This window comes from Triticum dicoccoides, chromosome 1A, assembly GCF_002162155.2.
Source record: "Triticum dicoccoides isolate Atlit2015 ecotype Zavitan chromosome 1A, WEW_v2.0, whole genome shotgun sequence".
Classification (NCBI taxonomy): Eukaryota; Viridiplantae; Streptophyta; class Magnoliopsida; order Poales; family Poaceae; genus Triticum; species Triticum dicoccoides.
In genome coordinates, this window is record NC_041380.1 from 126,579,898 (window position 1) to 126,591,359 (window position 11,462).

Consider the following 11,462-nt stretch of genomic DNA (forward strand, 5'->3'; position numbering starts at 1 on the left):
ACCGAGTGGTGAGCAACCCTCCCACTCGGGGGCTTAGCTGCAGTCCAGTACTCGCTTAAGTTTAAAATCCTACCGAGTGGTGAGCAACCCTCTCACTCAGGGGCTTAGCTGCAGTCCAGTACTCGCCTAAGTTTAAAATCCTACCGAGTGGTGAGCAACCCTCTCACTCGGGGGCTTAGCTGGAGTCGAGTACTCGCCTAAGTTTGTAAAATCTGAACTATGCCACAAGTACAATGTACGCTCCATCCCCATCCGCAAGGACGACGAGGTGCAGGTCGACCGCGGCTTTCTACTCCGAGCTTTGCCACAAGTACAATGTACGCTCCATCCCCATCCGCAAGGACGACGAGGTGCAGGTCGACCCCAGCCTTCTTCTCCGAGCTACGCCACAAATACAACGTGCGTCCCATCCCTGCCCGCAGGGACGACGAGGCACAAGTCGATTGAACTCTCCACTTCAGGGCTACATCCCAGAGAGCAAATTCCATGCGAAGGCAAATACAAACATATTCAGAAATAAACCAAGTTCAGATAGATCCAAAAAATTCCAGGCGACGGATCAAAAGTATTCGAGCATCAAGCCCGAAGGAGTTTAATGGTTACGGCAACCACTCGGCATCCCGAGGCAAATTTAAGGCAAGTTTAAATCTCAAAGTTTGTTCATCCGGCAGGAGGAGGGCTGGCAGGTTCAACGAATTCATCCAAGTCGATTCCATCTGCAATCCGAGTGGCGACAGCTATGAAAGTCTCCATAAAGGACTGGAAATCGTGCCTTTTGGTGTTGGCGGCCTTGATCGACGCCAGCTTGTCTTCGCGAGCTTCTTTGCAGTGGACTCTTACCAAGGACAACGCCACGTCATCACCACACCGGGCAGAGGACTTCTTCCACTCTTGCACCCGACTAGGAACCTCGTTGAGCTGAGTCATCAGAGATTCGAGGTCGTTTTGAAGTGTCGCCCTTGGCCAGAGTGAGGAGTCGATCCGTGAAACTGCCACCTTCAGACGAGCGAGGTAACTTGTGACACTGGCGACATGGGATTCTAGTCGAAGCACATTCATGGCAGCCTCGTCGCCGACTGGAGAAACGATAGGGTATAAACCCGTCTCAATCCGTCCAGTTTCCTCGTCAAAGTTTTGGCAGAATTCTGCAGTCAAAGAGTTAGTGAGTCGACTGGACATGATTAACTCGCAGGCAGTAAAGCAGTCGGATTAAAAGGAGTACCTTCTAGCATAAGATAGAGCTTCTTGGCAAGAGTTCTCAAATAAGCTTCCACGTCATTTCTCTTGCGAGTCGTGGATTCCAGCTTCTCATTCAGAGCCATCTTATCCTTCTTTAGACGAGTTACCTCTCGGTTGGATTCAGTGAGAGAGGACTTCAGCATGCTTACTTCTTCTTCCAGCACTCCGACTGAAGCCAGCTTCTGGTCTGCAAGAGCAGTCTTATCTTGAGCCTCCTTCTGCGCAGCCGCATGGTCCAAGTCCTTCTTTTCCAGAGCCAACCTCATTTTCTCTGCAAGATAAGCAATCGGATCAAACAAGAGATCGAAGAAATATTTTAAAAAGGACGATCGATGTGAATAGTCGACATGCAGTTACCTTCCATACCAACAGCTTCATCTTGAGCTTTCTTAAACTTTTGTTGGGCCAGCTCCAAGTCAATGTTAAGTTGCCTCTGCTTCTCCTCAAATTCGGCGAACTTAGAAATGAGAGTACAAGATTTCTGCAGAAGGTAAAAGACATGTCAATCGACAAGATCAAAGATTATTTACTTCCGAGTGAATAAAACTTAAAAGTTTGCTCAGACCCTAGCCGACTGCCCGAAGTCGACCGCGATCTCGGGGACTACACCCAGCGGGTGCACTTGGCGTGCCCCCACTGATCCAGACCCCACTCGACTGGTCCGCCTGGGTCGAGTAAAAAAAGAAAGAGAGAAGAACTATTCAGACCCCGGCCGACTGCCAGCAGTCGACCGCGATCTTGGGGACTACACCCAGTGGGTGCACTTGACGTGCCCCCACTGGTTCAGATCCCACTCGGTCGGTCCGCCCAGAACATGATAGTTGGTGAAGAAAGGGGCAGACGGCCCAGATGCGGCAGCTTGGAGCTCCGAGGCATGGGGTTGGGCGGCTGAAGGAAACACTGGTACAATCGACGGTGTAGGGCGCTCACTCAACAATGGGACAACAAAAGTCACAGAGGCCCCACCTGCATCTTCAGGTTGTTGGACAGTTGGTTCCGTCGTCAGTCCTGGCTGAGATGTCTTGCCAGCCGCTACTTTTTGTTCTTTCTGGGCCTCGGAGACACATCTTCATCATCATCCGGAAGCTCGATAACGTTGGGTGGGGCTAGAAATAAATCAGCCGACCCCAAGTGAATCGCCAGAATTTGATCGACCAAATAATCAAGAACAAGATCACGAGAATTTTACCTGGGTTGGAGGTAACCGCATCTTCCATTTCATCGTCTCGGTATTGGCGGGAAGAAGTTCCAGAGGTAGCAGCACTGCAAATGTCAACTTTCAGTCGGTTAAGTTCTGTTGCTCGAGTCGACCAAAAGAGCGGGTCAAATGATTACCTGGAGATGGTGGGAATGGTCACTTTGATTCTGGGCAAAGCCTTCGGCGGTTTGGAGGATGCAGCCTTCAATAGTTTCGGCGCAGGAGGCGGCGCAGTCTTGAGTTGTTTCGGTCCCTTCTCAGTCGGCACCGGAGAAGACGTCCGAGGGTGCTTTGAAGACTGCCCAGTCAGTGCGGCCACCAGGTCAGGGGTGTTTGTCGGGTCATGAGCGTGCTTGGGCCTCCTTTCCCTGCGAGAAGGCGATTCGACCTCTTCTTCGTCACTCGGGTCGTCGCTCTGCTCATCCTCCTCTGCATCCGAGTGCCACTCGCCACACTCGCCCCCGCTCACCCCTTCCTTGACATTTTGCTCCTGCACTCTATTGGGCATCGAGTACATATCAATAAGAGCCTGAAAAGACAATGAAAAAAAGAAAGACAGTCAACCGTCAACAAGATGTTACATAATAAATCAAGAAGACACTCGACAATGCAGAATCGTACCTATTTCGACTGGCACGAATGGTCGAATGAACCACCCTCCTGGACCCCCGGGGATTATCCTTGTTGCCGGTAATACCTCTTAGCCACTTATCCACTGTGTCCTCACTAACATCCTCCGGGTGGATCTGAGTGGAATCCTCGAGTCCCGAATACATCCACATCGGATGGTCACGAGCTTGGAGTGGTTGGATGCGTCGATTGAGGAAGACCTCCAGCAGGTCCATACCAGTCACTCCGTCGCGGACAAGTTGGACAACCCGCTCGACCAACACCTTCACCTGCACCTTCTCTTCCGGGATCACTCTCAAGGAGGAGGGCTTCTCCACTCGAGCCATGGAAAAGGGAGGAAGTCCAGTCGACTGACCCGGGGTCGGCTGGTCCTTATAGTAAAACCAGGTCGACTGCCAGCCCCGGACCGAGTCGGGTAGGATCATAGCTGGGAAGGTGCTCTTGTTCCTCATTTGGATTCCAAGACCCCCGTACATTTGTATCACGTGCGCCCTCTCGTCACTCAGGTTGGCCTTCTTGACCGTCTGAGAGCGACATGTGAATATGTGCTTGAAGAGACCCCAGTGCGGTCAGCAGCCCAAGAAATTCTCGCACATGGACACGAAAGCAGCAAGGTACACAATGGTGTTTTGAGTAAAGTGGTGGAGTTGAGCCCCGAAGAAGTTCAAGAAACCACGAAAGAAAGGGTGGGGAGGCAAAGAAAACCCGCGGTCGACATGAGTAGCAAGGAGAACGCACTCACCCTCCTACGGCCGCGGCTCAGTCTCGTTCCTCGGGAGCCGCGCCGATTGGTGGGGGATCAGTCCCCCCTCAACCAGATCGTCGATGTCATCCTGGCTGATCATCGAGCGGATCCAGCCAGGCGGCAGGCCGGACCTCGACGACGATCCACCCCGGCTGGTCCTCTTCCCTTTCGCCTTCGTCGTCACCTTCTTCGCATGCTCCAACGCCACCGTCTTCTCCTTCCCCATGGCAGCGACTCGAGTCCGAGTGGAGCTACGACACCGAGAGAAGAAGCAGGTGTAGCGGAGAAATCTGAGGAAGAGGAAGGGGAACGAGGGCGCACTGTTCAAAAGCCCCGGTCCGGTGCCTTATATAAGGACACTTCCGAGTGACTGACTTGTAGGCCCGGACGATCTTATCAAATCCCGCAACAGTCGCGCGCGCGATATGTGGCAAAAAAGGTGGCAGGGGAATTGAGGCGACCTGCCTAATTCGTCTCGATTACCGCAGCCTCCCCCGCCCGGCGCGCTTCCCAAAATTCGAATCCCGTGAAATCTGTAGATGGTAGAACAACCCGCCAGACGGAAGATTTGTTCCATATCAACACTCGAAACTTAACAACGAAAAGTTCACTCGACAAAACCAAGAATGGATCAAGGCGACTGAACAAGCAGTTGAAGCCATCATGAAGGTTCATTCGACCTCTAGGCGAGATATTCTCAAAGCACAAAGGCTGAATCGGAGGGGCTATCAACTCCTTCTCCACTCAAACCCTGAACCATTCGGGGGCTAATGATGAAGCTATGTACCTAGGGTAGGGTCATGGACCTGACCTAGACATCCTCCCCTAGGACAGCACCCTAAAGCCAGGATCATTCAAAGAGTACCATCATCCACTCGACCATGGACGTTCCACTCGGAAGAATCAATGTCATTCGACCATCGCAAAAGTGACTCGACGGGCAAAAGAGCTAAAGTCACTCTGCACAAACAACGGTCAAGCATTTACTTGTAGGCTTAATTGTCATTTATAGCACCTAAATACATGTGTTACCAGTAACGTCTCCATCTTTATGTACCTTAAACCCTTTGTAACTGAGGGCGAGAGGGGTCTGGCGAACTCTATATAAGCCACCCCCCTCCTCAGGGACAAGGGTTTGCACCCCCTGTAACACACACACATATAATCCAGTTGAACACCTCCGGGATCCGAGACGTAGGGTTGTTACTTCCTCTGAGAAGGGCCTGAACTCGTAAAACTCGCGTGTACAACTCCTCCATAGCTAGGATCTTGCCTCTACATCCCTACCCCCCATTCTACCGTCAAACTCAGAACCACAACACTGGGCTCATCATATCTTCCTCATAGTTTGTAGTTTCATCATAGTCTAGTAACATGACTTCTAGAACAGGATTACCATAGCACTCTGGTGCGGACCATACTCTGGTTGACCTACGAGGTTCAGTAGTAAGTTGATCTGAAGTTTCATGATCCTCGTCATTAGCTTCCTCACTAATTGGTGTAGGAATCACTAGAACTGATTTCTGTGATGAACTAGTTTCCAATTTGGGAGAAGGTACAATTACCTCATCAAGTTCTACTTTCCTCCCACTCACTTCTTTCGAGAGAAACTACTTCTCTAGAAAGGATCCATTCTTAGCAACAAATATCTTGCCTTCGGATCTGTGATAGATGGTGTACCCAACATTTTCTTTTGGGTATCCTATGAAGACGCATTTCTCCGATTTGGGTTTGAGTTTATCAGTTTGAAACTTTTTCACGTAAGCATCGCAACCCCAAACTTTAAGAAATGACAGCTTAGGTTTCTTGCCAAACCATAGTTCATACAGTGTCATCTCAACAGATTTAGATGGTGCCCTATTTATCATGAATGCAGCTGTATCTAATGCATAAACTCAAAACAATAGTGGTAAATCGGCAAGAGACATCGTAGATCATACCATCTCAAATAAAGTATGGTTACGACGTTCGAACACACCATTATGCTGTGGTGTTCCAGGTGGTGTGAGTTGTGAAAATATTCCACATTGTTTAAAATGAAGGCCAAACTCGTAACTCAAATATTCGCCTCTGTGATCAGATCGTAGAAACTTTATTTTCTTGTTATGATGATTTTCCACTTCACTATGAAATTCTTTGGACTTTTCAAATGTTTCAGACTTGTGTTTGATCAAGTAGATATACCAATATCTGCTCAAATCAACTGTGAAGGTTAGAAAATAATGATACCCGCCATGAGCCTCAACACTCATCGGACCGCATACAATGGTATGTATTATTTCCAATAAGTCAGTGGCTCGCTTCATTGTTCCAGAGAACGGAGTTTTAGTCATCTTGTCCATGAGGCATGGTTCCCAAGTATCAAATGATTCATAATAAAGTGATTCCAAAAAGCCCATCTGCATGGAGTTTCTTCATGCGCTTTACACCAATATGATCAAAATGGCGGTGCCACAAATATGTTGCACTATCATTATCAATTTTGCATATTTTGGCATCAATATTATTGAAAGTGCTAGTGATCGACTAGAGGGGGGTGAATAGGCAATTTTTATGAAAGTCTTCAAAACATGGAAGTTTCGAAGACAAACGATAGAAATAAACCTATTACCATGCAGTGGAAGGTAGACTACACTAGGCAAACCATAGTCAAGTATTCAATGGAGTGAAAGCACAATGACTAATAGCAGCTAGGCAGTAAAGATCAGGTAGGAAGATATTGTGAAGCCAATCAGAACAAGCAGTCACTCAGTGAAGACAAAAGATAAAGCAATCATACAATGACTTCACAAGGACCAACAGTAAGTAAAAGGAAGGGAAGGATGAAACCAGTGACTCATTGAAGACAATGATTTGTTGGACCAGTTCCAATTGTTGTGACAACTGTGCGTCTAGTTAGGGAGGCTGAGATTCAACTCAGAAGACCTCGTCTTCACCTTATTCCCCTTGAGCTAAGGACACCCAGTCCTCGCCCAATCACTCTGGTAAGTCTTCAAGGTAGACTTCCAAACCTTCACAGACTTCGTTCATCGGCGATCCACAATGACTCTTGGATTCTCAGAACGCGATGCCTAACCGGCTGGAGGATACACAGTCCTCAAGTGTAATAAATCTTCAGATCACACAGACAAGAAGACTTAAGTGATGCCTAACACTCTTTGGCTCTGGGTGTTTAGGGCTTTATCCTCGCAAGGAATTCTCTCTCAAAGGCTTCGAGGTGGGTTGCTCTCAAACGACAAAAGCCGTGCACTAACTCTAAGCAGCCAACCGTTTATTGTTGTGGGGGTGGGCTATTTATAGCCACTAGGCAACCCGACCTGATTTGTTCGAAATGACCCTTGGTCACTAAAGAACTGACACGTGTTCCAACGGTCAGATTTCAAACACACACGGCAACTTTACTTGAGCTACAAGCAAAGCTGACTTATCCAACTCTGGACAAGATTTGCTCTCATAGTCTTCACTCGAAGACATAGGATTTTGGTTAAGCATCACTTCAGTCATTCTGACTGGTTCACTTGGACCCCACTTAACAATACGGTGGTTCCTATGACTCAACAAAGAAGAAAAAGAATGACGAAAGAACTAAGTCTTCGCGCTCCATAGTCTTCATGCGATGTCTTCTCTTGTCATAGTCTTCAATGTGAATGTCTTCACATACCACCTTTGACTTCAATGTCTTCTTACATTTTTAGGGGTCATCTCTGGTAGGAAAACCGAATCAATGAGGGACTTCTACCTGTGTTATCCTGCAATTCTCACAAACACATTAGTCCCTCAACTAGGTTTGTCGTCAATACTCCAAAACCAACTAGGGGTGGCACTAGATGCACTTACAATCTCCCCCTTTTTTGTGATTGATGACAAACTAGTTGAAGTTTTCAACGGGGAATAAAATATGTGAAATTGTAAAGGATAGGGGATTGTCATCATAAGTGGCAAAGGCTCCCCCTGAAGATGTGCATATAAGTAATTTGCTTTTGGTATGCAAATGCACATGGCAGGTTGTACTTGTGGAGATCCTCTTCAACTTATGATGATAATTCATCATGCAAGAAAAGTATGTGAAGATAATGACATGCATCATAGAATAGCAAATAAGTAGCAGAGGACCATCGAGTTTAAGTGTTACAACTCAAAGAACCAAATGTATCGAAAACGAGAGTTGTAAGCACTTGGCGAAAGTAGCAAAAAGTAAAGCAACCACCCATATGGACCCGCTTGAAGACTATCAACTCATATGCTTCTCCCCCTTTTGTCAGTGAGGACCAAAAAGGTTTGAAGACATAGAGCGCCTACTTGTTCCCATGAGGTGCAGGCGAGGCAGCAGGGTCGTCGGTGAGATCCGGTGGTGTAGAGGAACTTGGTGCAGTGTCGTCACGCGCTGAAGTTGGAGGAGGTGAAGCTGCATCATCTTGGTCATCGATGACTCTGGCATTTATGGTCGCAGCTGAGGACGAGTATTCAAAGTCTTCAAGTGAGGGAGTCCGACGCAAGTGAGCATTTCTGGGAGGAGTTGAATCAAACTTGAAGTGTTCGGTGAAGCCATCATCGCAGATCAGCTTCAGCACTCAGTAGGGTCAAACTCTTCCACGACCTCCGACAGGTTTCATGAGTGACAAAGGCATTCTTGGTGGCAAGATTGCGAATGCGGTTGACATCCACCAAGAGGCTTTGCATATGACGCTTAAGCCAGTCGTGATGTTTGTCCTGTTTCTGATGCAGCGCGACGAGAAGCTCTCGGTCATTGAGGACACGAGATCGTCTTTGAGGCCTTTGCACAATGGTGCTACCAGTGGCATCAGTTTGAGCATGAGGGGCACGTGTGTTTCCAGCAAGGGGATAAACACGAGACATGAATTCCTTCAATGGGCTGGGTGAAGCTTTGGTGATCAGCATTGTGAAGATAAATGGGATCCTTAGCAGGCTCTAGGTAAATGGCTTCAACTGACAGATCAACCTCGGGCAAGAATATAAGATTATTGCGCGCAGACGGCTGATAGTTGAAGGCTGAGTGACGCTTGATCAGACGCATGACCCATGGAGCATAGAATTTCAACCCAAAGATGTCGGAGCCAGACGCAGCCAACTGCCTGATGAAGAAGTCTTGAGCATTGAAGCTGATGCCATTGAAGATATAGAAAACCAAAGTCTTCATTGCTCCTTCAAGCTTCGCTGCAGATGAGTGTCCTTTGACAGGCCATAGAGTCTTCCTGATGATGTGGTAAATGGTGCGAGGCAAGTACTCTAGGTCTTCAACAAAGAACTCAGATGGGTATTCAGCGTCGTGAGGCAGAGGCTTCATCATGCTCAGCATTTGACTCATGTTGGGTTCTGGCTTCTGAAAGATGCTTTCCAAGGCATTTTGATGTTGTTGACAACCTGGTTCATAGTATTCACCAGGAGTGTGTAGGCATGTGAGCTCAATGATATCAAGAGCTTTAGCTTCATGATGGACATTGCCTGTCATCCACTCAAGGACCCAAGTCTTCGGATCCCTGTTGTAGCCTCGAATATGAAGAGTGGCATAGAATTGAAGCAGCAATTCTTCATTCCAGTGCTCCTTGTCAGTGATGAACTGCAACAGACCAGCATCTCTGAAACAGTCCAATGCTTCTTCGAGGCAGGGCATACCAGCTATAGCTTCAGAGTCGAGGCGCATATGTGGAAATATGCGGCCTTGATTGTATAGGACACAGGAATAGTAGCTGCGCTGCTGATAGCTCCAGAACCGATTTGAGGAAATGCGCGGTCTGGTATAAGGGTTCTTGGAGCTGTTGAAGAAGGTATTATGTGCCACGAAGCCATTCGCATTGAAGACCCGATGTGAAGTAGCAGTTCCTGGGAAACGTGAAAGTCTTGGCTTGGGCTTTTGGACTTGAGGCTTGTGCTCGACGTGGTACTCAAATTGTGGACCAAAAGTAGGCGGAGGAGTCAGAATGGGCCATCGAACCATAACTGCTGACCACGATCAAATGCCAGCTCCATTGTGTGAGGTCTTGGAGGGGGAACAGGGGCATTGGCATTGTCTTCATGGGCTTCAGGGGCCACATGTGCTTCAGGTACTTGGACCTTAGGTGCTGCAGCATTGACTTCAGGTGTTGCAGCATTGACTTCTGGTGCCTCATTGGCTTCTGGCGCGTCATTGGCTTCCGGCGCCATATTGGCGTCAACCATGACAACATCATTGGCGTCAGCAGTCATGTTGGTGCTTACTTCAGGGTTGTTAACCTCCACTTCAGAAGCTGGAGGGTCGGTCACGTTCTCCTCGAGAACAACATCTTGGTGAGACGGGGGTGTAGCAACTCTTGTGTCTCTTGGGGCTTCTTCTTCATCTTCTTCTTCATCGGCTGATGCAGCCGGAATGTCTTCAGCCATTTTGGCTTCGGGTTCAGACACGTGCATTGTGGGAGTGACTTGGGGCCTTGGTCCTTTGCGAAGCCTGCATAATGCAGGCGACGCTTGTGGAGATGGAGTGTGCTGGGCCACAAAGTCATCATCATCTTGCACTGTTGGGGTAGCTTGCGGTTGGGGAGAGCTTGGAGTGTCTTGTCTCTGTGGGTGATCAGCCCACGATGCATCCTGAGTAGTTGGCGTCAAAGGACGACCAATGCTGATGTGTTCGTTGTGCGTAAGCACAGGCGATGATACCAATTGGTGCTCGATCTAAGGAAGGACTTCATCATCTTCAACATTGTCATGGTGACCAATGTCTTCAGCAGCGGTGGGGTCAACTGCTGGAATGTCTTCAGCTTCAGGAGCCTCTGTGGAAGCAGGCTCATGAATTACCATCCGTCGTTCTTGATGCGAAGAGGCAGGACGAGCAACCAAGATGGGCTCAACAATAAGGGCTCTGTGGGAGCAGCCCAATCTTTCTTGGTTTTGCGCTTCTTGGAGGGAGCGACATTAGAAGCTTCAGGGTGTTTCCTCTTTCTGGCTTCAGCCTCGGCAGCCCTTGTCTTCTTTAATTCTGAAGCCACTGTGGGGACCTTAGGCTTCGAGCCTGTCATACTGGCTGGGAAGACAATGGGATGTGCTTCCTGCCTTGTTGCTTCGGGTTCGGCCACAGCTGGCTTCTTCTTCTTCTTTGCATCCATCCTGGGATCGATGCCAGGATGCCCCAAGAGCCTTGCGCTTTTTAGCTTCATTGTAGGCTTGCACGCACTTGTCAGCCAGACTCTTCATGCGCTCACGAGAACCTTTAGCTTCTTTGCGTTTCTTGAGAAAGGCTTCCTTGAGCTCGTGCAGCATAGTCTTGAAGTTCTTGACATCTTTCACGCTGAGCTTTGCCATGTGCTGCTTGAACTGAGCTTTCTCATAGTCGATCTTTTGCTTCAGTTCAACGATGCGCTGAGCTAGAGCTAGCTCAGAAGCAATGGCGCCAGTGAAAGCGACGATGAGGCCAATTGGAAGTTGTAGATCATCAAAGCTGAGATTGGGGGTTTCAAACCACTCATCAATGAAGTTGTGAAGGATTGCTACATCAAAGAGAGGCAACTCATTGAAGATTTTTGCTTCTTCTTTGCTCTTGATCAGTTGCTCAAGAGCGTCATCTGCAAGATCTTCATCGCTGGACAGATCAATGGTGTCGTTGCGTAGAATAGCAGCAGCAGTCAGTTCTTGGCTGGTGGGTTGCAAGGGCATCTTTAC